Source organism: Heterocephalus glaber, unplaced genomic scaffold, assembly GCF_053883595.1.
Source record: "Heterocephalus glaber isolate CG9 unplaced genomic scaffold, H.glaber_assembly_v1.0 deba00001462, whole genome shotgun sequence".
In the NCBI taxonomy this organism is placed as follows: domain Eukaryota; kingdom Metazoa; phylum Chordata; class Mammalia; order Rodentia; family Bathyergidae; genus Heterocephalus; species Heterocephalus glaber.
The window spans coordinates 414,463-441,742 of record NW_028258309.1 but is presented as its reverse complement, the minus strand read 5'-3'; the positions used below and the strand labels follow the sequence as shown (position 1 = coordinate 441,742).

Sequence of the window (27,280 nt, the reverse complement as noted above, 5' to 3'; positions counted from 1 at the left end):
ATTTTCCTTGCTGGGTATATGTTGTATATTTCATACCCATTTCCTGAAACTCTAGTCATCTGGTACACATATGTTTTGAAAGTATTTGGGATCACTTAGAGCTAAGACCAAAGTCAGGTACCATAAGGACAAGAGCATCCTTTAATGTTCCACCTTAACAGAAACCTGTGCAGTTGAGAGAACCTCAGGGGCTGGATCTGACCAACTTTAAGAAGCACACTGTGTGGTCCTGTGAGAAGACTGCTTTCTGCACTGTGCACTGTGCACTCACACTTCCACTCAGGCTAGGATAAGAGATAAAGTGATTAGACAGGGGGACAACTCAGGCCTGAGGACACAATGGGGTGATCAACACTGAGATCCTTGCCATCACTTTCTGGTTCATCTTTTAAAATGCTTTTGATTCTTTCAATGAAAATTAGGACAGAAACCAACTGACCTTCAAAATATTGTAGTTAGGAAGCTTTTGGGTTCTTCCCTTGCTCTGGATGAAAAGATGCATCATGTTGATCCTCTCAAATCTTGGCTATAATGAAAAACAAGAATCTGAGTGTAAAATGCAGACAGATGGAACAGTGAATGCTATTAGGATTTACCTGGAGAGCAGCAGATGATGCTTCTATGTGAGATAAATGTTTCTCATTAAGTAGTGTGTAGAAATGAATTTACTCATAATGGAATGCATTTTATGTTTCTGACTCTGAAGATTTGTATCTACACCTTAGTGGTTCAAAAATAGAACTGAATCCCAAATACTTCAGCTGTTTCATATAGAAGTCCTATCTAGGTAAACCTCAGCATCAAGGCACTGATGCCCTTTTAGCCCCAGTCTAGCACTGGAACAACAGGTGCATGAGGCTTCCTGGGTCTCCATGCTTGTTGTTCCTTGAGAAAGCAAGTTGTGTTTGGCCCCATGGACCACATGTCATCCAGAGCTCATATACAGTTTAAGGTCTGAATGTGACTCACCCTCTTCTGATGCCTAAGATACCTCAATTTTTCAATGTTTCATCTCTGAATAGTCTACATCTGATCTTCTCCAGCTTTATTTAGGTATAGGTGACAGTTAAAGTTGTATGTGTATGAGTTGCAAGCCTTGATGTGATTTCTGGTTTTTTAAATTTTTATTTGGTGTTAACTCCACAAGAAAACAAAAAATCAGTTTTTCTGGTGTATGTGAAATCAGAACAATACAACCACAGGAAAAAAATCTCAGCCCAGGAATGGAAACTGATACTTCAATGCTAAAGATATGCAATGCGCTTCATACCACAGTGCATTTCAGCATTTGCCAACTTTTTTAAAAATGCATTTTGTAATCAGTCATTCACAAAAACTAAAAACCACACTTTCAACTGTTGCCAAAAGTCACTGAGCTTTAAGCCACTTAATTATGAAAACAAATCAATACAGAATTCGTCATCCCTTGGCCTGTCCCCACTCCACCCCTCCCTGTGGAAAGCACTCTCCATGCCCCATTGGAGGATGCTGGCACCCTGCCCACTGAAGCCTTCCTAGTGAGGCCAGGTGCATCTCATACCTGTTTATTTGGTCTCTGCTATGTGGGCAATGACTTCTAGAGTAACTGTCATCACAGTGATTTTAGGAATTCACAACTTCCACTCCTTTTGTGCCTTTGGTATTAAATTAATAGTTCAGTGCAGATGCTAATCGGTTTTTAGGAAGCTCCAGAAGAAAGAAAAATACATAACAACTTATCTTATGTCTGTAAATAAATAACAGCAACATAAAGCCTTACCCATGAGTGTGCGTGCACACACATGAACACACACACACACATGCATGCACACACACACCACTGTAAAGTGTCAAAGATGTGCTGCATAAAAATGAACCCTAGCAGGTGGGGGGATGAAGCCCGGCGGGCATGCCAGGTTGCTCAGGGAGAGAAGGCTGACACAGAACCTTGGGGACCTGTCCCGGCCCGTGGGTAAGTCAACGGAGACTCTAGAGGGGGAGCGAGGATGAGAGGGGATGGGGGACATGAGAAATGGAGACAAGACAGGTTTCTGATCAAGTCTCGTTTATTGCGGAAGCTGCTACAACATATATACCGTAGGGCTAGAGGGGAGGAGCAAGAGGAGGGTACTGGGGCTACTTCCTTGTTGCCGGGTAGATTTGCAGCAGGCCCGGATATGTCCGTAAAAGGCACTCAAGAGTTCTAGCGGGGGGGCAAGGCCCCCCACAGGGACCCACAGCCTCTGTGGTGTTTCCTGTGCTATCAGTTAAGAAAAAGGTGACAAGCCCAAACGCTCCAAACTTTACAGGCAGTTCATCTCCCAGGCAGTCAATCGAGCTCACTGCCTGCCAAAATTAGTGGTGAGGTTGTCTAGGCCGTGCCAGGCTTTCCATATTCCTGAGGTTACTCAACTGACTTGGATTAGATGTTTTCTACAAGGATAAGTTGGTTAAAAAAGAAAAACAACTTAACACATTCAGGTTTTGCTGATATGGCCCCTCCCAGCTTGAATGTGCCACACAGTTTCATGAGAGCTCCAGGAGGTATCAGCAGGTATGGATGCAAAAGACAGACTGACTCCCTGGGTAACTAAGTTACATGTGGTGCTGACAGGACAGCAATCACAGGGCGACATGGAGAAGGGCTCTACTACCCACCACAGCACACAGAACTTGCCCAGGATATCCTCTCGGACACGATGAGAGCAGCCACACTACACCTTGCCATGAGAGCAGCCAGCTGCAGCAGCTGAAGGTTTCTGTGGGTGACAGGGGCCTTTATTGCATGTCCAATGCTCTCGATTTCAAGTTTTGGGGGCTCTGATTCAACAGTTGCCAGAAAAACCACAATCTACAACCAAGGTCCTCCTCCACGCTCCAGACTCTCTGGAGCCCTGACTGCATTTTGATGTGGATGCACTGCAGCACCCACTGTGGCAGGCCTCCCACCCCATGCCCCAAATCATTGGCACCTCCAGGTAGCAAGAAAGACACACACTGGAGTATCTCACAATACTTCAGGGGGAATCCCAGGGTAGAAAACACAGTATTCTGAAAGTCTCTAGACGCATGCACACTCTTGTGCTCCTACATCCATGTTCATGAGATTCTACTGAACGAAGATGGGGATGAGTCACCCATGCTTTCCTCCCGCCCCGGAAAGGACCTATCCACTGCAGGGTGAGAATGATCTCCCAGTGCTTAGAGAACACACTAAATGTTCCAAAGCTAAAATCTCTAAACAGCAGACGTGGTGCAGGGACCATAGTGGTGACAGGTGACAGAGATGTCACCGAGTGCGAAGGAGAGGCCTGTGGCTGCGAGGCAAGAGCAGTGACACCTCTAGGACTAGCACATGCACACCATTCTAGACCGGACAGCACGTCTAGTCTATTCAATAGCAAGAATGAACAGCTGGGAAAGAGATCTCCACAGGACCACAGTCTTCAATGCTAAGACAATCAAGAAGGAAGAATCACGGATTGGAATCAGTTATTCCAAGAGGAAACCTATGTTGTTGCTTTAGATGAATAGGCCTCAAAGGGGTGGTTTTCAGTCACACAGCACTGAGAAAGCTCTCACATTAGGTGCGAGGTCAGAGGTGAGTCTGAGAGAAGAGCTCCTCCTCTTGAGGGTTCACCCACTCGCCACTGCCCACCATTGGAGCCCGAGTCTCTGGGGTCAGGGCTGGCACAGGAGCACATCTTCCTGCGGAGGCCATTTGCTTGGGCCCCAGGACCACCCTCTCTGGTGCACCATGCTTCAGAGACAGAAGAAACCCTATTAAAATCTAACAGATGCTCTTCGTTACTGGGTATTTCTTTAACATCTAGATATTCTACTATACCATTCTCTCCCTTGGGATTTGTATAACATTCTTCACATTGCAATGCAGGAAAAAGGAGAGAGTACAAGGTTTTTTCCCACCAGGTCTGCTTTTCTTGACTTCTATGCATTTCTTGCACATCAGTGTTCAATCCAGGAAACTCTTCCAGCTGTCCTGAAGAAACTGAATTATTTTCATAAGCAGGGAACTGACAACCTGCTTTGTAACTGCAAAAATTATTAATTTCTTCCTCACATTGTGCCATTATTTTACAATTTTCTTTTGAGCTTTCTAGATCTATTTCCAGAGATTTACTCATGCTACCTTCCAGACACTGATTTTGCTTTCCTACCAGCAAAAGCCCAGTTGACTCCTCCCGGGAATCTAGTGATGTCTGAGCACTCTTTTCCATTCCAGACTTTTTTAATCTGGGAAGGAATTTCCCAGACTCAAGCTCTGATTTTCCATAGTAATGGTCTTCTTTCTCTGCATCTTCTTCCAGAGGTTTGAGATCTGCTTCCAGATCTTCAAATACAACAGCTTGAGGCAGAATAGGAACACTGGCTTTGTCTTTCTCAGACTCAAACTCTGACTCGCTCCCTCTTCCTGGGGACAGTTCTGATGCAGAGATTGGGTGGAAGTGAGTCCTCAGAGAGGTCTGGATGGCTCCGTACTGTGTCCTGTCGACACCACATATCTGAGGGTGAAATACTTCACTGCCTGAATCAGAGCATAGGATTGATTTGGGTTTAAAAGTGAGATTGAAAGACACAATCCCTTCAGGTTCAAATGAACATTCTACATGAAGAACTTGTGAAAATGGATTACTTAGATCAAAGGAAAAGAATGAATATTCAAATCCAGGATCTTCAACCTGAAAGTTACCACAAGCTCCTAGTAAGTCTTCATGGAAGATAAAAGAAAATCCATTATTTAACCCATTTTCCCTGCTCTTTGGCTGATCATTCTGTTCAAATGACATGAAGGGTTTCCACAACTGCCTGTAACCAGAAGCAAAGCTGTTTCCTGGGGTCATAAAGATGTCTGTCCTAGCTATGGTCACAATGTTGGAAGCTTCACACTACAGCAAGCTTCCTTTTGTGTGGCCTGGTGGCACAACTGCCCATTCCTCACCACTACTGAAGGTTTTGAGTTCTCCATAGACTCCCTCAAGAGTGAAGGCATTCTCTTTATCTTGGGCCACAGCCCAAGGTTTAGAGGGTGTGGTGTAATCACCACCACCCACCTTGGAGAGCTTGCCAGACACAAAGACTCTCTTCTCCAGGTTTTCTTTCTGTCCCTCCCAGAGGTGATATTCAGACCTCTGCACTGCCCTGCTGGGCTTCTGAAGGGTCTCCATTTTAGCTTCAGCATCTAAACAGTAGCAGTAGTTATTTATATCTATTGAAAACAACTCATCATCAATTCTTTCTATATCTACTCTAGTCACAGAATTTCTATCTGCCATCTTTGTCCAACTGTCTTTAATAACCCCTGAGCTATAGTCATCTCTGTGTGGACTACTTTCACTACATACTTGTGTAGTTTCAAAGCTTTTGTTTTCTGTTTTTTGTTCTAGCTGAATACCACAGACAAACTCTAGTTTAGATCTTTTTTTGAAATCTAAAGTTGGAATTTCTCCTAAAGTTCTACTGTTTTGCTGGCAAGTTTCATCTTGCAAAAAATCTAGAACTTCTCCATCTACATAATTTGATGAGACTCTAGGAACTACATAATTAATATCATCTGCATTAAACTCTGTGGATTCTTCAAACTGAATGTTCAATGTCTCATTGTCAGAATGTGTTTCTTCTGAATGGGACCACAGACTACAAGTTCTCATTGAAAGACTAGAACAGTGTTCATTTTCTTCAAAGGCACTATTTTTGGTCCATATTAGCAATCTAGATTGTGTTTTTCCAAGCATATTAGCACTAGAATCTGTATTTTCATTTCCAAAGTTGAGTGTTTCAAAAGAAAATGGTAAAACAGAATTACTGCATTGTACTTCAAACACTAAAAAACAAGAGTTTATACCAGATCCTTCATTAATATCTGAAAAGAGCTCTTGATTGCCAGCAAGCAAGTGTGAATTGAGCATTGTGCTGTCCAAGATCGGAGAGAGTCTAACTGGAGAGTCTCCTCCAAAGCTCTCCCCATTGACATCACCAGAGCTAGACCAACAGCACTCCCAAAACTGAGCCAGATTACCAAGGTCCTGCAGAAACAAGCCCTCAGCACCCACAGAGGTGGTAGAATCTGTCCATATTGCACGTTCCCCTTGCAACTCCATACCATCTAACACTATGCAACATTCTGCCTCAAAATTTGTATTCTCTTTGCTTTTTTTGTAGAATCATATTCAAGATCTGACTTTCTCCTTGCAATGTTTCTGAGGCACCAGGATCCAACATGGATTGATCAATATCCACTTCATAGAAGTGTGTTAATTCTAACAGATGAATATCATCCATGTATTTGTTGTCCTCTGGCAGAGAACCTAATGAGGTCCCAGTGAGGTCAACATCCTTATTTATAACTGCAGGCATTTCTACAAAATGGCCATCAATGAAAGCGCCTGCTGCGAGGTATGTCTTGTAAGTGTTACTGTTGCTGATACAAAGGCCATGCACAGATTCAGACAAGACTCCCACTGTCTCCGGTGTCAGAGCACTTGATTCCTGTCTGTTTCGGTATGTGGTCTCTAGTTTACTCTTCCTGCTCAAAGGAACAAAATACTCAGCAATCGGTTCGGTGTACCACAGAGGCTCCTCTTTATATTCTTTGTCGTTTTTGCTCGCTGTGTACAGGTCTTTCCCTCCAGTGCCCCCAGGATCTCTTCTCCCTGCCTCCTTCACTGGTCGCCTACCCTACTTGCACAGCTGCTTGATGGACCCGCTGCTGCTGCTGCTGCCGCCCACATGTACTCTTCTGTCTGCCTTCTCCCCGTACTTCAGGGACAGCCTACTTTGCCCATTCTGCCCTTTCTTGTTTTGAATGTCTTGCACCTTATTTCTTACTTTAACATACTTCCTGGATGCTTTGATTTCTCTCTGATTACCACTTGAACCCGACTCTCCTTCACTAGAGCTGTAAGACCAGGAGCAAGGGTGCATCTTCCCTTCCAGTTCGTGTCGGATCTGCTTTTGTACAAGGCAGGTTTTTCTTCCACAGTGCCATTGCTCAGTTTGTTTTTCTCATGTCTGCTTCTGCTCTGGGCTTTCTGGTGAACGGTGGTGGGCCCTTGGGTGCTTCTTTCCTTGATGACTTCATTTTTCCTGTTGCAGTCCTTGGGAGAGGATGTGTCTGTGCTCAAGGGGGTGTCTGTGGATGATGAAGAGGAGCTGGAGTAAGAACAGGCCTTGGATTTGTTCCACACAGTCATGATTTCTTGCAGGCAAACTGGTTTCTCAGAAAGTGGTGGAAATGCTTCATAGTACATCTCTACTTGATCCTTCATTGTAGGGGATAATTCTACCTCTGGAGATGGAGACTCCTCCAACTTTTTGTGAATTTTCTCTTCTTGCTCACTCCGTAGGTCTTTCAGTCTGCAGTAGAGCTCCTCCACCAAGATCTCGATGCCAGAGCTTTCATCAGAAGCAGATTGGAGACACTGGACAGCAGCCTGTTTTTTCATTTCCTCTACAGTCAAATCTGAACACTTCTTCTTACTCCTTCCCCATTTCTTATAAGCTTCCTTCTCCCAGCCCAGGAAGATGTCATTCTCCTGTTCCTGCAGGTCATAGTCATAGCTGTCATGCAGCAGAAGGCTGAGGACATAGCGCATATAAATCATGGCATCAATGCCACATTTCTCCAGCTCTTGCCCCAGCCAGGTCTGCACTGTGCCCAGAGCATGAAGCAGAGACATGTCAGAAGCAGATGCAGGCCCTGGACAAGATGCAAGGAGCTCTCAGATGGAGAAGCATCCACAGTGTTGGCACAGACAGGTGCATGAAGTTAGGTTGCTGACATTCTTGGCAGGCAGACCATTTCCCACAGCTGAGGTCACAGTGGTGTCTGGTGGGGGTCTTCACTCCAGCAGGAGGCAAAGGTGCTGCACATGGAGGAGAAGCATTTACTGTGCTGCACTCAGCTGTCTAGAACAGAACTTGCCTCTTCAGGCATGACCAATGTATCAGCACCCTGACAACAATGCATTTGCAGATGGAATCTTCTACTTTTATTTCACATTGAGACCAACTGCAAGGCTCTGGCAGAACCTGCCCAGGCTGCTGGGTGGTGTGGGCAGGCACCTCAGCTCTCACTCAGGGCTGTGGGTGGCTGCCTAGCACCGGGTGGCCCTGGCCTGTGCCTGATGTGTGGTTTCTGTTTTTGTAGAAATGTATGCCCCATCTAAGTTTCATGTTGTTGGATCAGATGGTTTCCATGTATGGAACCCACTATGCTCTCTCTGCTATTTAGTTTAGGGGTGGCTCCCTTTTTTTCAGTGCTGGAAATCAAACTCAGGACCTTATGCTTGCCAGGCAGGTGCAGCACCATGAAGCTATATCCATGGCCCTCAATTTTTGCATTTGTTTTCAATAAATAAAACAGAAATGAGTTAATTGTTACAAAATGAAATCTGATCACACAAAACAGCCACTCTTTTCAGAAAGCTAAGGCACCAAGGGAGAGATGCTTTGTCATAGTAGAGTGCCAGGTAACTCCATGATCTATATGTTGGCCTTGTAGGGTGCAGCTTCTCATCTAAGGTGGCACTTGGGTGTTTGCTTCCTAAAGCCAGAGATGGATATGTGCACCCCAGGCCTCCCCAAAGTGAGAGCTGAGAAGACTGCCACTGTGGAGGTCCTGACTCCTACACAGACAGGGAGTGTATTAGAAGAAGGGCACCCAATGAGCAGGCAGGGCTGGCAGCAACCTCCTCAGACCCCTTTTCATGTCACTGTTCCTCATGGTATAGATGACAGGATTCAGGATTGGAGGCAGCACAGCGTAGATCACAGAAGGCAGCCTGTCAATAACTGTGCATGCATCTAGTGGTGACCTCAGTTAAACCGTGAATGCAGTTAGCATAAAAACAGTGAAGACAATGAGATGAGGGAGGCATATGGAGAAAGCTTTACACTGACTTTTCCTGGATGGAATCATCAGCACGGGGGAGAGAATGTGAACATAAGAGAACATAATGCAGACACAAGAGGACAGGCCAAGACGAACCCCGATTCCCATGGTGGGATAGACTACCAGGAGCATGCCAGAGCAGGAAATCTTGAGTAAGGAGGGAACATTGCAGAAATACTCTGGGATCACACTGGAGCCACAGAAGGGCCCAGAAAAAGTGCCAACAGTGTACATGGCTTCAAAGAGCCCCATCATGGCCCAGGAAACTCCTGCCATCAACATAGAGGCATCATCATTCATGATGGCCTTGTAGTGCAGGCAACAGCAGATGGCCACATAGGACATGAAGGTGAAGATCAATGTCTCATCTGCTGAGAAAGAGGTCATTAAATGGAGCTGGAAGACACAGCCTGGAATGAAAACGGAATTGTTGTGAGTCAGACTGTTGATGATAAACTTTGGGATTGGGAAAGACACCAGGGAAATGTCCAGCAAGGACTAGTTCTTCAGGAAGAAATACATGGGTTCTTGGAGGTGTGGGTCCAGGGCAAGGACAGTGACAATGAGAAGGTCACTCCTCAGGGCCACCAGGTACATCAGCAGAAAGAGCACACTACAATGTCTGCAGCTCCAGGTCCTCAGCAAACCCCAAGAGCAGGAAACCAGTCACCAAGGTGAAATTGATGATACTAGAGACTCCTCACTGCCTGTCAAGGTAAGGACATACAAAAAGAGAAAAAATAATAATCAGCCCCCAAACAGTGATATTAAATTCAGAAACATTCAGTTGTAAAGGAAGCATGTAACTACTGCATCTTAAATATACTTTTGCATTTTCTTAAATATTCTCTTTCCTTCTTCCCTCCATCCTTCTCTCCTTTTCTTTCCATCCTCTTCTCTCCCCTCCCCTCCACCAAGTGCTGACCTTGTCACCCTTTTCTTTCCAGCTAAGGATTGAACTATATATTGCACATTCTAAGTTGGTGATCTACAATGAAGCTACATGCCAAATGGCTACTCATTTTTTTAAATAGTAATCAATCACCATGAGTAATATGTGGGTCAGTTAGCCTTGGTTTTGGTGGTTTGACACACAGAGGTTTGGGAAGGACTTTTCAGGGTTTGGGCTTGTCTTTTGACCCGTAAGAGGTAAAGAACTCCTTTCTGATTATTTAGAAAATTTCAAATAGATGGAAGGAAAGATTCTAATTGTTCTCACAACAAATACATGAAAAATTGTTAATGTGAGCCATGTGTTAATTACTGTGATACAATTGTTACATAATGTACACAGGTATGAAATAGCACACTACCCACAGTAATATTACAATTAAGAAGAAATGACTATAAAAAATACAGACAAATAAAATAGCACCAACTAGTCACTATAGGAGCTCACCCCAGGCTGTAGTGTCAACTTAACCTTGTTTCAGAATGAATACAACTTCTCTAAACATGGAAGATCTGCCAACTCACTGCGTGTTTGTGTCCAATTATTACTGAACCGTGTTTTATGACAAACCTTTTTCTACCAGAAAAACAATCTAAAGTCTCAAGTCTTTAGAGTTCGTTACTATCCCCAATATTGTGTACAGAAGCAAAACATGTGTTCTCAAGTGTTGTTATGATTATGAACTCACACATACCTTTATATTAAATGGTGCGACAAAGGCAAATAACTTCCTCTGTCCTCATGGATGTGAGCAAGAGGATGTAAGTGAAGATTTGTTGTTCAATGTCTGTATTATCTTCAGCTCATGGGATCCTAATATATTGAACAGGACCAGGAGCAGAAAAATGAGTTGTTCCACACAGTTTGTGTCCTTTGGGTCACACACATGTTCCACAACCTTGGTATGAGGCTTTGTGGTGTTTGATTTGTTTACAAAAGGTGACTAGGACAGAATATATTTCTCATTTTGCCTGATTACTTTCCCCTGATGTCATGTTTTCAGTAATTCATTTTATAATGCTATCAGATATGTTCCGTGTTTTGAAAATTTCCATAGAATATTGGTTACTAGTGCAGTCAGTTATTTATTCTTTTCTCACAACATAAAAAGTTGTCCTGTTTGTTTCAGAAATGAACTAAATGATAGACACAATCTGTTTTGAGGGGGGAGCGTTCTCTTCATTGGAGGAGGCATAAAAAGAAGAACAAATGAAAAAGCAAATAAGGAAAAATCTGAGGTAGTGACAGGTGTGAAGGTAGGGAAAGGTGTTATTTTGGGGATTAAGTGTGGGGAAGAGCATTCACCATGGTGACCCAAGTGCTGACACTAAAAATCAGAGAAAGCTCACAGACAAGAGCTGTGTGGAGGACAACTTAGGAAATACAGCTGGAAATCAGTGAAGGTTGTGGGCATCTGGGTCACCTGGGGAGAAGCAGGCTGTGGTGACTCTGGAGAGCTGTGGTGGGTGAATGAGGAGAGAACCCTGTGGATCAGCCCATTCCAAAGGTGAGCCTGGGCAAATAAACTTGGTGCAGACAGGAGAACTAAACCAGAGAAATCAGCTGTTAAAATTATTTTTTGGCTCTTTCCTAAACTTCCTTACTCTACAAAAATTTTAAAAGTCTATTTTGAAACAGAGTATTTTAACATTTTATCTAAATAAATTTGAAATACACACCTTCAAATAATCCCAGTTCTTCAATCAACCAAATAAAGGATTACTTGTCAAATATATTTTTAGGAAATAATTCCAACATGTCACTGGAGCAGAAATATTTTGACTTGAAAGTGAGCTTGAACATCAAACTGTCTTTGTAGACTGTCTTCATGGCATACAGGCACACCTCTAGGCTTCTGGTAAGACTCAAGTATTACTGCTAAGCTGTGGCAATTTCATAGGGAAGGATGCAAAGTAAAGCAAACAGGAAAGTCCTTTGCCTTTTGTAAATTTCAAGTCTTGCATCACTTGAAAACCTCTGTATGTACAAGTTACACAGCAGAGTTTTGTAAAGACATTTCACTAATACCCAGGATCTCCCAAAGGAAAAGGTCTGAATAGCCTTATTAAGTGGTTATGTCTCAAGACCATTAGCATTATAATCACTGTTGTTTTCTATACACAGATTTGGTGGACACAGAAAACATCCTTAAATAACACCGTGAAGGGCCTGGCTCAGATATTTACTAGAACTATAGTAAACTGATTAAATACTTCCTTAATTCCATTTATCATAGAATTACACAGTCTATGATAGTTATAAGCAAAAATTTATAATTTGGGAAGTTTACTTAAAATGACATTTTGAAGATTTCCCCCTGTCAAATATTCCTAATAATGTTCTTCTCTTAATGACTGTGACTGAGAGGGTCCCAAGAGAAGTACATGATGTGCATTTGGTCAATCAGCTTGGTGGTTTAAGAGCAGATAATGCTCAGAGAAACTGCTATGCAGAACCAAAGCTGAAAGACATGAAAAGTGAAATAAATTATAATGGTCATCTTTTAAAATTCCTCACTGAAGAGAAATGAAAGTAAAGCTACTTTTGGCTTACACAGTATGGCTGGCAACATTAGCTAGTGCTTGCTCTACTCTCTCTAATGGGAAAGCAGCAGACTACAAAAGACTGAAATGTATCTGCCTCTATTTCCAAACAGACTCACGTTCAACTTTTGCTCAAACCAAAAAGCCTGGAAAAATTTATTAATCCTTTTTTTAAAAAAAGTTAATATAAAATTATAGCAAAAAAAGGAACCTGAACTTTATAGCAACACAGCTGGAATAATTTGCAGCAGCAGCACCAGTGGCAGCAGAAGAGATTTAACTTAGTTGATTTTCTGTGGTTGTTGGTTGTTTGCTAGTCTCACAGTGATGGAAGCTGCACTTTTTTTTGAAGGAACCGAGAAACTGCTAGAGGTTTGGTTCTCCCATCAGCAACCCAACGCCAGCCAGGGATCTGTGGATCTTCACACTATCCTGAGATCTGAGTGGGATGTACTTTTGAAGAATGTGCAATGTTCAATCATAAGTGTGACAAAAACTGACAAGCAGGAAGCTTATGTATTCAGTGAGAGTGGCATGTTTTGTGGGACTGTATGATTCAAAATTCATTTATTCCCCTAGCCTCTGTTATGTTTAAAATTTAATGGTTAGAATGTGCTTGTTAGTCTTGAAATAGTAGACAAAATCTGTAACAAAGCAAAGTTCCTAAGTAAATCATTCAACCCCTTGTTTGTCTGGAGAACGAAAATTCCCGGACCCACTATCGGTAGAACAATCCATCACTGTGTCTGCTGATCATCAGTACGTGACGGTCATGACCATATGGTCGTGACCATTACTGTGTGTCTGCTGACCGTTAGTACGTGACAGTCGACCACCAACCTTTGTTCCTTTTTTCCCGTAAATCTACATGTTAACCTCCCCCTCAACCCCCTATAAATATAGCCTCGGACTCTGAGCCAGTTGCCTCTCTTAGCTACTTTGCTTTGGGAGTGCCATCTGGCCAGACTAATAAAGGTCTGTTTTACTTTCCAACTTGACCGGTGTGTTCCTTCCCGGGTGATCATCGCTGTAGTCAGCTCCTTGGAGCGTTTGGTAAGGCCCTCGGTCTTACAGTTTGTCTCCAAGAGACATTTCATTTTGAAGACATGTGGTAACACCCTCTTGCTGAAAGCCCTGGTTCCCCTGTTGAAGCTTGCTAGGGATTACAGTGGGTTTGACTCAATTTAAAGCTTCTTTTATTCTTGAAAGAATTTCATGAAGCCTTCTCACTAAGGGTACCCACAGCAGAATTTCCAGGAAGAAATAATTTCTTAATGCAATTTTCCCAAATGGAGCAGCATATTGTATGGGACATATGAATTCTGACTGTTGGTACTCGTATACTTTGGATTTCCCAGAGTTGAATAATCAGTAAGCCAGATCAGACTCTGGAAATTCTGATGACAGAGATTGACCCAGGAGTTATGGACCAGTTCTACATGAAAGATGGTGTTACTGCAATGGATGTCACTCGTGAGAGTGGAATTCTTGGCCTGATACCAGGTTCTGTCATTGATGCCACACTGTTCAATCCTTCTGGGTATTCAATGAATGGATAGAACTTATTGAACTATTCACATCACTCCAGAACCAGAGTTTTCTTATGTTAGTTTTGAAACAAACTTAAGTCAGACCTCCTATGATGATGTGATCAGCAAAGTTGTGGAAGTCTTCAAGCCAGGAAAATTTGTGATCACATTGTTTGTTAATCAGAGTTCTAAATGTTATACAGTGCTTTCTTTACCCCAGATGATTGAAGGTTTTAAATGTCTTGATTGCAAGAGTGCTATGTTCAGTGATTACAATTTTGTTTTTACCAGTTTTGCTAAGAAGCAGCAGCAACAGCAGAGTTGATTAAGAAAAATGAAGAAAAAAATGCAAAAAGAGAACACCCAAAGAAGGTGGTGACTGCTTTCTAGATGTTGATACCAGGGACCATGCTTTCCATAACCACCACTTTGTAGTTGCAGAAAGCCCTAGATGTAATGATAGTGTAATCATTTGAAGTGTATGCATTATTATATCAAGGAGTTAGATATCCTGCATGAAGGCTCTCTTCTGTGTTTAGGTATTCTATGCCACTCTTTCTGTGAAATTGAAGTGCATGTAGAAAAAAACTTTTACTGTATGAAACTTTACAACACTTGTGAAAATAATTCAATTTGGTTCATGCACAGTATAATATTTCTTCAGGTATCCTATAAGATTTCCCACAGACAAGGCTTTTGTCCTTATTGGGTGTTGGCCTCAGCCTAATAATCTGGGACTGTTCTACTAAATTGCTGCCAGAATTTTATATCCAGTTACCTCCACTTTCCTAGAACATATTCTTTAGTAACATTATTGAAACCAATTTCTACTTCATAAAAATGTTTTTGCTACAGTGATTAAAGTTTTTCTTCCATGAGTCAAGTCCTGTTGGGGACAATGCTACATAATTCTAGGGAAAAATCATTTGATTAGGCCTAGTTCTTCCACCTACAGGCCAGCTGTGGCATTCCAAGACATAATTCCATTTTGGCCTCTGTTCACAACTGATACCTTAGTGATCCCATGATGCTGTGATGCTCCAGGACAAGACCACACCTGCAGGAGACACCCTGGGAGGAACCAAATCTTCATCTGCATAGTTCCTCATTGTTCTTAGATTTCCACTGCCCTCCAGTCTTTTGTTACACCTTGTTTATCCCAATGTGAAGTACTGAAATTTGCATATTCATTTGTTACATTTGTTCCTCCCAATGTACTGAATAAAAGGTGCTGCAAGCTAGGGGTTCTTGTCTTTGCTGCCCACAGCAGCACTGATCAGACCCAAAGCTCAGCTTCTTCTCAGTCTCATTTTTCTACCTGTCCTATAATTTGCTATGTTCTGCCGTGGCTCACAGGAGACTAGGACTTACTGCGGAGGTTCTGGTAATGTCCCCTTCCCCTGTTCCCTACAAAGTCCTCCTAAGAAAATAATTCCAGTTACTCATTTTGTGTATTACTGTTTTAATAACTGTTCCTGCATTTGTAGTCCTTGATTGCTTCCCTCACCATGGTGTCTTTTCCCTACTTCCAGGCCCCAAATAAAAGCAATACACTGTTAAAAAAAAAAGAAAATAAAGCTACTTTTAAAATACAGTTGTGAGATTTTTTTCAAATTATGTTTGTGTATTTGTTTTGTCCTCTAATAAAGTTTAATCAAATTAGCTAAATTTTTTAGCTAGGTTTGGTGAAAGTAATTTTGGCTATAAGAAATATAGTTACTCCTCTTTCCCCCCTCCCCATTTCAGGTTTGGACTTGTCCCTGTGCCCCAGGAGCCATAGGAGCAGCTAGAGCAGGTTTCCTCACTCCCTTCCCCTGACCTCACTCATCTATGAGCAAAGAAGAGGCAGTGGACAGGAAGATGGTGGCAGCTGCCAGCACCTGTGGTGCCATGGGGCACTCCTAGGAGCCTAAGAGACCCACGGAGCCTTCTGAGGAAGATGTGTGCAGAGCACTCAGTAACTCTGGCAGGCAGAAGTCCTGAAGGCTAACATGACAGCACTTTTGTGAGCACTGACTCAAATACTGTATCCAGGAGATTCTGTTTGCAAAATAGGATTGTGGAGGCTATAGATACTGTAACCAAATTTAAACAAGAGTGAAGATTGTGTGATTATTTAGCAACAGACTTTTTAAATTCTAAGCTGGTTCCAGTTGATGTCTGGAAATCCAGGTAGGCTCTGCAGGACCTGTAGCAGAAAATGCTAGCTACTGGTTTGCAATATGCTTTAGACAGGAAAGTAGAATGAGATCTCTGGAATCATGCCTTTAAGAATCAGATCACTACACTACAAGACCAAGCAAATAATTGAGCAAACCTGAGTCAGAGTGAAGTTCAGGCAAACCTTTCTCTGTTCCTAGAGGCAGCTAGTGGCTTCTATACTCAGGAAACTTTAATATGTCCAGGCCACAGAACAGATACATGAGAGGTTAAAAATAGAGGAAGAAATGGGAGGAGGTGAAAGGCAGGAGACAGAAAAGAATGGAATAACAAGTATAGACAGTTATTACAAGAACTGTGTGCAGTGTTTAATGTAGATTTACCATGCCATGTGAAGTCTTTCCTGTTGGGAATTATCAGCAATAAACAGACACATACATGCCATAGTGAAGCCACAGTCCAACTCCTGTTCCTACATCTGTCAGGACTGCCTCATTGCTGGATACATAAACCAGACCAACCAGGCAGAGTCCAACTATAGAGATGAAGCTCAGCTTGTCCTCTCCAATGGTCAGCCTTACAATCAGTTGGCTATATTAGCTTCTTCCAAAGGAGACCATCTGACCACAGTTTTCTACTACTGCAGAAGCATTGCTGTGAAGTTCCCTTCCCAGCTGCCTCCACTAATCTACATAAAGCACTTTCTAAAGCACTAGAAAGCCAAGATGAGTTGAAAACCAAGTAGAGAGTTTTTTATTTTACCAAGGCCTTTATTAAATTCCATGGTCATGTGTACCTGAATAAGAGCTTGGAAAAGTTGAGCTCTCTTCAAGAGAAATTCGAAGAACAGTTTAAGAGGCTGCTATTCCAAAAAGCTTTCAACTCTCAGAAGTTAGTTCATGTTACTGTCATTAACCTGTTTCAACTTCATCACCTCTGTGACTTTAGCAATGAAATGGAGCATCATAGTTATAGCCAAGATGAGCAACTACATTGGAGACAGTTGCTGGCCCTCTTTATGTCTTTTCTTGGCATCCTGTGCAAGTGTCCCCTTAAAAATGAGTCTTGGGAAGAGATGTTCAATGGCTATCCTCTTCCTTTAGTCAAGGTCTCCATGGACTGGCTGAGACTCAGACCCAGGGTGTTTCGGGAGGCAGTGGTGGATGAAAGACAGTACATTTGGCCCTGGCTAATTTCTCTTCTAAACAGTTTCCATCCCCATGAAACTAATGCTACACCTTTTCCAGAGGAGATTGAGTTACAAGGCTTCTTGGCTTTGAGAGCTTCTTTCAAGAACTTGGATTTTTCCAAAGGCCATCAGGGGTCAGCAATGATGAATACAACAGCAGCACTTGATCTCTATAGGCAAATGGATTGCTGATAATTAGGCAAGGTTGATTCAGTGTGAAAATGAGGTAGGAAAATTATTTATCACAGAAATTCCAGAATTAATACTGGAAGACCCCAGGGAAGCCAAAGAGAACCTCATTCTTCAAGAAGCATCAGTAATAGTGTTGCTGGCTGCTGATGGGAGCCCAGGACTGAAATCAGTGCTATCTATAGGCCAAATTCTGAGCAACTGTGACACCAGAAAGAAACCAGTGATTACCTTCAAAGAGAACATTAAGCCAAGAGAAGTGAAGAGAGACCAAGGAGAAGTTTTCCTCCCAGAACTAAAATCGCAGACAAAACAAAGAAAAACTCCAGTGTCTGAAGCCAGGAAAACACCTGTAATTCAAACCACAAGTCAAGCAAGTAACTCCCAGTTTACCCCCAATCATAATTCTGGAGCCTTCCCTCCTCTTCCCAGCCACCAAGGGTTCCCACTGCCAAAATATGTTATCCCCCCTCTCATGGCATTTACTATGGGCTCCAGTTACACCTTCCCAGCTGGTGTTTCTGTCCCAGGAACCTTTCTTCAGTCTGCAGCTCACTCTTCTGCAGGAAACCAGGTGCAAGCTGGGAAACAGTCCCATATTCCTTACAGCCAGCAATGGCCCTCTGGACCAGGGCCAATGAACTAAGGACCTCAACAATCACAGCCACCTTCCCAGCAACCCCTTATACCTTTACCAGCTCAGCCAACAGCACAGTCTACAAGCCAGTTGCAGGTTCAAGCTCTAGCTCAGCAGCAACAATCCTCTACAAAAGCTGTGCCAGCTTTTGGGAAAAGCCCACCTCACCACTCTGGATTCCAGCAGTATTAACAGGCAGATGCCTCCAAACAGCTGTGGAATCCCCCTCAGGTTCAAGGCCCACTAGCAAAAATCATGCCTGTTAAACAGTCTTACTACCTTCAGACTCAAGACCCCATAAAATTGTTTGAGCCATCATTGCAACCTATAATGCAGCAGCAGCCTCTAGAGAAAAAAATGAAGCCTTTTCCCATGGAGCCATATAACCATAATCCCTCAGAAGTCAAGTTCCCAGAATTCTGCTGGGATTCTTCCTACAGCATGGCTAGCAACAGAACTATAATGGCAAACATGGACCACAGGGGCAAATGGTCACCAGGAGTCTTCCATCCACAGCATGATCCTGTCCTCATGATGCCATTTGAGGAAAGATACCCCAAAAATGGCATGTTCAATGAGGTATATGGAAAGAACCTGACAGCCAGGTCCAAAGCAGAGTTTAATCCTTCTGTGCCCTCCCAGGAAACATCACTGTATTTCCTCTTTGAAGGGACTCTGTGGTCCCCATCACTTCCTGCCGGTTCAGATTATTCAACACCAGCCAGACAATCTCCTCATTCCTCCAACCCAAGCAGCCTGCCCAGCTCTCCTCCAACATACAACCATAATTCTGTTCCATTCTCCAAGTTTGGACCCATTGGGACTCCAGATAACAGGGATAGAGGGACTGCAGATCAGTGGAAAACTGATAAACCAGCCATGGGTGGGTTGGGTGTTGATTATCTCTCAGCAACGTCATCCTCTGAGAGCAGCTGACATCAGGTCAGCCCTCCAATTGGCACCTGGACAGGTCATGGCCCTTCCATGGAGGATTCCTCTGCTGTCCTCATGGAAAGCCTAAAGCCTATCTGGTCCACTTCTATGATGCATCCTTGACCCTCCACTCTGGAGCAGTTGTTAATGCAGCAGAAGCAGAAACAGCAGTAGGAACAAGGCACCATGAACCCTGCACACTGAGGCCAAAGTGGCAACCCTGGGAATGAAGTCACCATAAAGCATTGAATGTTGGATTTGCAGGATTGGCCCATACAGTCTCCTGCAAATGGCAGCCCTCTTGTCTATTTGATGACAAGAGGATGTAAGTGTTCCACCAGCTCACTGAGTGTACAGGATATGTCCACAGTGCAACAAAAGCAAAAATCCATCAGGAGCTCTCCATCCCCCCAGGTCCTTCTGGAAGGAGAGAGGAACTGCTGTTTGTCTCACTGAGTTATCTGACATCACCACATCTCACCTTCTCCATCATGCATGTCTCCAGCCACATGAGAAGTGAAAGCTGAGAATGGATGGCAGGTGGGAGAAGACAATGGGAATTTCTCAGTCCTTTTTTTCCCTCTTTGGGGAATAAACTAGGAATCTATTGATGATTGCTTTCCTGACTGAAAAGAAAAAGAAATATAGTTAGCACAATGCCATTTATCTCATACATAGATCCAGAAAAAAAAAGTTAAAATTTAGAAAGCCTGATTTCTCCTCCATGAGGAATTAGAAGTACAACTGGAGTATAGAGAACATGATTGTACAGTCTGTAAAATCATATAATTCCCATTTATTTTGTGAATTTGTCATGTGTTGCTTGTATACTCAAAATAATAAACCCATCATCAATATTATAACCTCAGTTTTTAAGTATATTAATGGTTTATAAAGAAGAGAATAGTACAAACACACACATGCAAATATTCTTTGGCCTTTACATATATGTGGTCAGGCTCCGGAGAAACCAAAAATTATTATGATGGAATTTAAATCAGTCTTACAGTTTGAGACCCTGGCCCTTGGCTGACAGGGCTGGAGAACTGGGTGTTCCCACTGAAGGAGAGAGCACATTTGGTCTTCCTCCCTCTTTGGTTTCTCATCAGCCCTGGTGCACTGGCTGATGCCGCCCACACTGTGGAGAGCCATTTTCTTCACTCAGCCTCCTGCCCATGAACTGCTCTCTGGAAGCAGCGTCAAAGACACACGCAGACACAGTGTCTTACCAGGTGCCCGGCGCACCTTCACCCAATCAGGTTGATGTATAAAATTAACCACAACAACACAGTTTTTACTATCCCTAATATTTTCCCTTGAGTTTTTAGTATGAGAGAAATGTTGAAATTTAATGTATTGAATAATTGCATACTGTCTCAATTCCTTTGGTGTTTTTTGTAACTAAGGTCTGCCACTAAGATGTGTGCATATTCTTCTGTTATCTAATAATTTTTTATCTTTGTTTCCTTCTTCAGTCATGGTTTTACTGAACATAAAAATTTCAGGGGACAGTCGCTTTTGTTTTGTTTTGCAAGTTTCATTTTCAAAGCCTAAAATATTCCTGTCCCCTTCTGATAGCCATCAGCATTTTTAATGACCACTTGTCTTTATTTTTAGTTTGCTTTTCCCTGTTTATGTGTTCTATCTTGCTGCTTTCAAGATTGTTGTTTATACTTTCTTTTTAATAGTATTATTACTGGCAGGGGATTTAGCTCAGTGGTTCCCCACCTGCCTTGCAAGCTCAGGGACCCGAGTTCAATCCCCAGTACCAGTAACAATAATAATAATAACAATAATATTACTAATTTTGTCTATTTGAATGTATGTTTTCTGCTTGATGTTTTTAGTATCTTATGCCTACAAAACTTGTACTCTGTTATGTTTGAAAAATTTTTTGCTATCATACCTACAAATATTTTTCTGGAATCATCTTTATTCTTTGTTATCTAGCTTATCCCCTTACATAATTTCTATTGATTTACCTATAATTTACTTACTGTTTCAGTAAAATTTTCATTTCAGGAGTTGAAATTTTTGATTTGATAATTTCTATTTGTTTCTCAAGTTTCTATTTGTTGATAAATTTTTTTATAATGAGATTCTGTGTGTGTTGAAAATGTATTTTCTTTTCTTAATTCAGATTGAAATTAAATATCCCTGTGTGTTTATTGCAATGTCTGATTCATCTTCACATGCTCTATTTTCAGGGTCTCCATATGGGGATTAAATCTGATTGTTCCTGAACATCAGAAACTAAATTGTAGAGATTCTCCAATTTACTCCTTGTTTGTAAATGAATATTATTTGTGCTTTGAGAAGCCAATTTCCTTACTGGACATCAATTATGATGCTGCCCCATAGGTGACAACTTCAGTTTTTTCCAGATTTTACTTTCTCTGTGTTCCTTTTTTCTTTTTTTATGTCTCATTTTACTGTATGAAGGGCTTACAGGAACCCAAGTGAAAATGGACCTCACGTGGTTACATTATATGAGCTGTGATGTTTTCAAACTTGTGACAAGGGACAGAAGGGAATTTCTATTCATGGAAGGAAATCCTCCCTTTGGCTTCAGTGAACCCTAAGCACAGGGGTTTGTAAGCACGTGTGACTTAGGGGAAGTCATAGATATAGCTCTACAATGCTTGACCTTCTCTCTTTTTCTTTCACTTTATATATCTCTTCACTCAGAGCTCATACTCACCAGCTTTCTCTTTTCAAGTTCCCTGATTCAGAAATATGTTCCATCTATCCATATTAATTGTGCCTAGTATAGCATCTAGCAGTACTGTGTTGTCATGAAAATGCCACAGATTGGAACACTAAAGTCTGGAAGTCTTACTAGGAAATCTTACTAGGTTTGTCCAGGTGAGCTTGAATTCCTGGCCAGTGTACCATGAACTATTCATTGTCTAGTAATTTCAAGGAATGATTGTTTGTGTTATGTTCAGGTTTTGCATTTCTTTTCCCTCAGGGGAAAGGCATGGTTGCACAGGATTTCTTCCTAGCCCATCAAGTGCAGAAGAGAGCTCTGCCCATAGGACTCAGCAACTCATTCCTTGGGTACTTGTACAATGCTTCATCTATACACACCTGCATCTGGGTGTGTATGGAGGTTTTATTCAGCACCATCAAAACTAACAGGAAGTCTGTAATGCTTCAGTAGGTGAAGGATAAAGCACAGCTCAACAATACCTGAAAATAAGGTATAATATTAATCAAGATAATAACCCAGATGTTTTTAAGTGGAGAAGCCCCACTGAGTAATCACATATGCTTGATTGATGTCTTTTAGAAGAGGGGAAATTATACAAGTAGAACACATATCAGGGGCTGCCAGCTTAGATTAATGCAGGGTTGAGTACATGTAGCACAAGGGACATATTTCTAAAGATTTTATTTTGCAGTAGTTTTGTATTTACAAAACATTTACAAAATTTTAGACAGATCATGTATAGAACACATCCTGTTTCCTTTAATAGTAACATCTTACATTGCTACACTGTTTATCACATCTGCTGGTACATTTTTATTTACACTAGACCTGTGACATTAGATAATAGAATATGAGATTAGTATGCCCTTTGTGTCGTGTGAAGACCGACACTAATCTGTACAGGAAAGTCTCTATGTTTATTATTTGCAGTAGCTAAAAGTATCAGAGCCTTCTGATTCCAGTAAAGTCCTTGTTTGTATTTCTCCTCCTGCCCTCCTGTCTCCTAGTGACTGTGAGGTGTGTCTGTACCTGGCCTGTCACAGCTCACTTGTCTTTTCCTGCAGACCTGTGGGGAAGGGGAAAGGGTGAGCTTATGCTATTTCCACCCATTCCACTCTGTGGACTGACCTGGCTGTCTGGTGAGACCCTCACTGGAGCATCTCCCACAGAGTGGCCTCTTTCCCCCTAGGTGGGTAACAGTGCTGGCTGAGACTGGAGTGGGAAGAGCCCTTTCCAGGTAAGATACTGCTGCAATGCTGTTTACCTTGAAGAGAAATCTTAGGCGTGGGAAAAAACTCTGGAAAGAATTCATTTTTACCTTTTCACTCTTCTGGCAAACCCAAGAGCATTTTTTTCTCAATATCTTTACCTTTCAGAATTTTAGCTGCTGGTTTCCTGGAGTCCTGCCTCATGACTGTCAGAGGTGCTTCTTCTTCTGCAGCCCTCAGAGTGTCTCCCTATCCTCATCCTGACTCCATGCAGAAATTCATTTGATTTAAGACCCTAGCAGTTAATTCTTTCACTTGCTTCTGTTCCAAGTAATCAGATTTTAGCTATGAGTTTCAAGATTTAATGATTCTTATTATGAAGCTAAAGATGAAAAGCAAATGCATGCCATTCCTTCTGACATAGAAAACAAACTTGGAACATTCAATCAATATTTATGAAAAAAGTGTTCAGAAATCTAGTAGCGAGAGCAACTTGTTTAACTAAGAAAAGACATCTATAAAAATGAGGAAAATGAAATAAAACAACTGAAAAAATAAGAACAAGAAACCTGAAAAAAGAATTAGGTTGTAGAGCACTTCCTCCTTCACAAGACCTCCAAACCCCAAAGCCTCTTCCTGTCCCACTAGGCTACCTCCCCAGAGTCACTCCCGTGGCTGATTCTTTCTCTTGAGCATAGATGATTATAGATTTTATGGTCAGGGGATCCTTCCTATTCCAAGCTTCCTCTCTGCTCTACTGCAACAGGATTCTCTCTCCTTATTCCAATCATCTTTTTACATGAGATCTCTGCTAAGAACAAACAATAATTATTTTTAAAAGGCAGGAAGAAAAATCAAACCAAACTAGCCAAGTAATTCACCAAAATCCTAGAGCTAGCATCATCCTTGATGTTGAAGACCAGAATGCTTTATGCTCCAGATCTAAAAAAATGTATAATTATTGTCTTATCTTCTCTTTTTATCCCTCATTACTTAAATAAGGCAAAAAAATGGCATAAGGGATGAAGAAGTAAATTTTTTAGAAAAAATATGTATACATAAAAATCAATCCATTCAATCACTTCTTTAAGCCAGTGAGTATCAAACCTGGGGCTCAGGCATGCTAGGCAAGCATTTTCCACTGATCTCTGCCCTCTCAGCCCTTAAAAACTCTTAAAGGTTTACGAAGTCTGAAAAACACCTATAAGTGCTAGCGTGCAGTTTAAAATGCTGCATGATTAAATATGTTCATTGTATGGTTATAAAAGATAAACGCAAATGAAAAGCAGGACAATATCATTCATATTATGTTCTGGGTTCATCTCATCCAAATGCTGAGGTTTTCATCCTTGGCATCTCATGTGACAGCACCATGTTTGGACCCAGTCCTCATAAAGAGGTGACTCAGGTAAGATGGTGTGGCTGTTGGCCTGGCTTACTGGTGCCCCGTAAGACCAGGTAGTCAGGACAGATGGGGTGACCAGAGGTACACACACACATACACATACACACACACAGATGCATGCATGCACATGACCATGGGTGAGGCAGAAAGATGTGCCAACACAGCTGAGGACTGAATACAGCAGAGCCCTAACCCCACCCACATGATAATCCTGATCATCTTGTTCCTGAATTGTGAGAAATTGAGTTTCTATTGTGCAACCTGCCCAGTCTGTGGTTTAATTCTGGCAACTGGACAGATTAATTCAGATTTGGATAAAAACTGAAATATTTGGTGATGAGTTTATCAAAAATATGGAAACTATAAAACATCACAGAGACAATTTCTATTTTTCTTTTTTTTGCTGAGACAATTTCTTAAAGACTTAAAGATGGACAAATGTGTCATCTTCATTGCTCCATGTGCAACACTGCTGTGGAAATGTGGTCTATATGGACCTGGGTCCATCCAACTCAAATCCCTGCAGGTTTGTAGGAAATTGGTAAACTGGCACTGAAGTTCCTGTGATGATCTGTGGGTCCATGACTACACCAGGCTCATACGAAACCCCAGGAGGATACCAGGCAAAGAAGAGAAAGAAAGTGTAACTGCCTATCAACTCCATGACAGATGTGGGCATTCAGCAAGAGGGTTCTAGAAACAGGCAAGTGGAGAGTGTTTGATCAACAGTATCTGGAGAGTAATAACTTGAGGCAAAATCATAAGCAATGAGGGGGGCTTCGTGGGTCTGTTACTAGAATATCAGAAGAACACTGTAGGATCAGGCTCTGAAAATAAACCCCATCTTATCCCAGAGCTGGAGAAGCCCATGCCCAATGTCATTGGGTGTAGCTTAAACCCAAGTGGAGCCAGGATTTTAGGGAGCTCCTGTCATCCACACCCAAAAGGGCTCCTCAGAATCTGGGCCTGCATTGCTCAGGGGAAATCCCTACACAGCCATCTGGGTCAAGGTGCCAACAGGAAGGGAAGGTGAGCTCATTGAGTCTGACTGAAATCTAGGGGAGAATCAATGTCCTAGGGAAGTATGGCAGCCCAAGGTCTTCAACTAAATCCACTGAGAGACCACAAGTCATAGTGCTGTGTCTCTTAGGGTCCCTCCCAGCTGACACTGAGCTGAGATTGCTACACTCAAAAGTCATGTGGGCCCAGCCTTGTAGGAGCTACCATCTTTAGAAGCACATGGCTTCCAGTCCAAGGCAGTCCAAGTACAGGGAGAGAGGCCTGCTGGAGGTTTATTCTAAGGAGTTGCAGAGGTCTCCCCTGGGTCTCACTGGAAGAAAGGGCACAGAAGCAGCCTGCAGTCCTGAGTGCCTGCCTGGTCTCCAAGCTCTGGGATCTGAGAAAACCCAGGGCAGAGCTGCTGTGTGACCTCCTGGGAGAAGCCCTGCAAGGTTGGCTTTTGAGTGCTTAACGGACCTGCTCTCCTGTACAAAAAGCTGCCCCAGACATAGGACAGGAGCCACACACCACTTCACTGTCCTCCAAAGTCATTAATTTACTCCTCAGAAAATCCCCCACTCTGTCATGGCTGGTTTCTATGAAGGTCAGTAGGAGTGTTCCTCTTGGACATGTTGTGTCCTTTCTTGCTCACTCTCTTGGGTGTGTCTGATGGGGTTGGGAGAGAAAACTAAAATGTTCTGCATATATTCTGTTCCAAATGAAACAGTATCTCTTTTCCTACCAAGTTTTTTCAGTTGAACAGTATTTTGCTTCCTCACTCCCCCATTCTCACAAACTAATGTGTAGCTCTCTCTCCCTTTGTGTCCCTCTCTTCCTCCTTCTGCTCCCCAACTGTCTCTTTCTCCCCACTCCCTCATCATTCTCATACGAGCCTTTGATTTATTAAATACTGACCCCTGCTTCAGGTACAGGCTAGGATGCTGTCTGCCCCACATAACCCTGGAGCTATGTTTCTTCAGCTTTAAGTCAGCACAGGGAAAGAGCATCCTTAATGCTCAGCATTCCTTGCTCTCATATGACACAGCTTCTGAACTTGCACTGTATTCAGTTTATCCCCTTACAGCTCACTGTGTATTGTAATAAAAGATAAGATTGCTTCAAGATAAGAGCTGAAGCACAAGATGCTGTATCCTAATTCTTTTTATGTGAAACTATTTACTGACCTCTATAGTACATGTGCCACATGATTTTCAATCCCATGATTTTCAATCTCATAGCTCCTTCCATATCTTTCAACTTTTAACCACCCTTATTTATTCTTCATATCACTAATATTTTGCTAAAGACTTTGCAGAACTGCTTCAGGAAAGTCATGTGTCATAAACATATACATCTTTTTACAGCCTTTGAAGTGGACCTCATCCTCAGAAAATCAGTAGATGTCACAAAATTTCAGGCACACATCCATAAGAGCTGGAATATTGAAAAAGGTTTTCTTCCCATGGTGACTGCAAAATGTTAAGCCAGCTTCCAAGGCACAGGTCTAGGGAGCAGTGTGGGGAGTTTGTGTATGTGTGTGTTTGTGCATGCACTTGTGTGTGTGCATGTGTAGATTGACAGACTCAAATCCCATATATTCCAGTAATTTTATCTTCTTTTTCATCTTTCAAAATCCACTTTAAAATTCATTTTCCCTTTCCTTTTAGTCTTCTCTGTTTTATGTTATTCTCCTGTGCTTTCATTAAAAAAATAAACATAAAGGAAATCTTTTATTCATTCCCTTTAGGCATCTATTCAAATTTGACTTTCAGTTACTAGGTCTTTATCTTTGAAAGCAAATGTGAAATTAGAGTATAAAATAGACTAAATTTTATCTGTCATCTTGATAGAGATTTTGTCTAAAGGTCATGGAAGAAAAATTTCAGGCTGGTTTTTAAAAATATTAAGTTATTTAAACCAGTGTTCCACATTA

General features: G+C 42.1%; 4 pseudogenes; 2 read left to right on the top strand and 2 right to left on the bottom strand.

The window, feature by feature from the left end:
- Positions 1-3,574: 3,574 nt before the first annotated feature.
- On the bottom strand, positions 3,575-7,676 carry LOC101717550 (uncharacterized protein KIAA0232 pseudogene; annotated as a pseudogene).
- A 968-nt stretch (positions 7,677-8,644) lies between these two features.
- On the bottom strand, positions 8,645-13,477 carry LOC101717200 (olfactory receptor 14A2-like; annotated as a pseudogene).
- A 108-nt stretch (positions 13,478-13,585) lies between these two features.
- LOC101708090 (S-adenosylmethionine decarboxylase proenzyme 1 pseudogene) lies at positions 13,586-14,271 on the top strand (annotated as a pseudogene).
- A 1,828-nt stretch (positions 14,272-16,099) lies between these two features.
- LOC101716855 (nonsense-mediated mRNA decay factor SMG7-like) lies at positions 16,100-19,226 on the top strand (annotated as a pseudogene).
- The last annotated feature ends 8,054 nt before the right edge of the window (positions 19,227-27,280 follow it).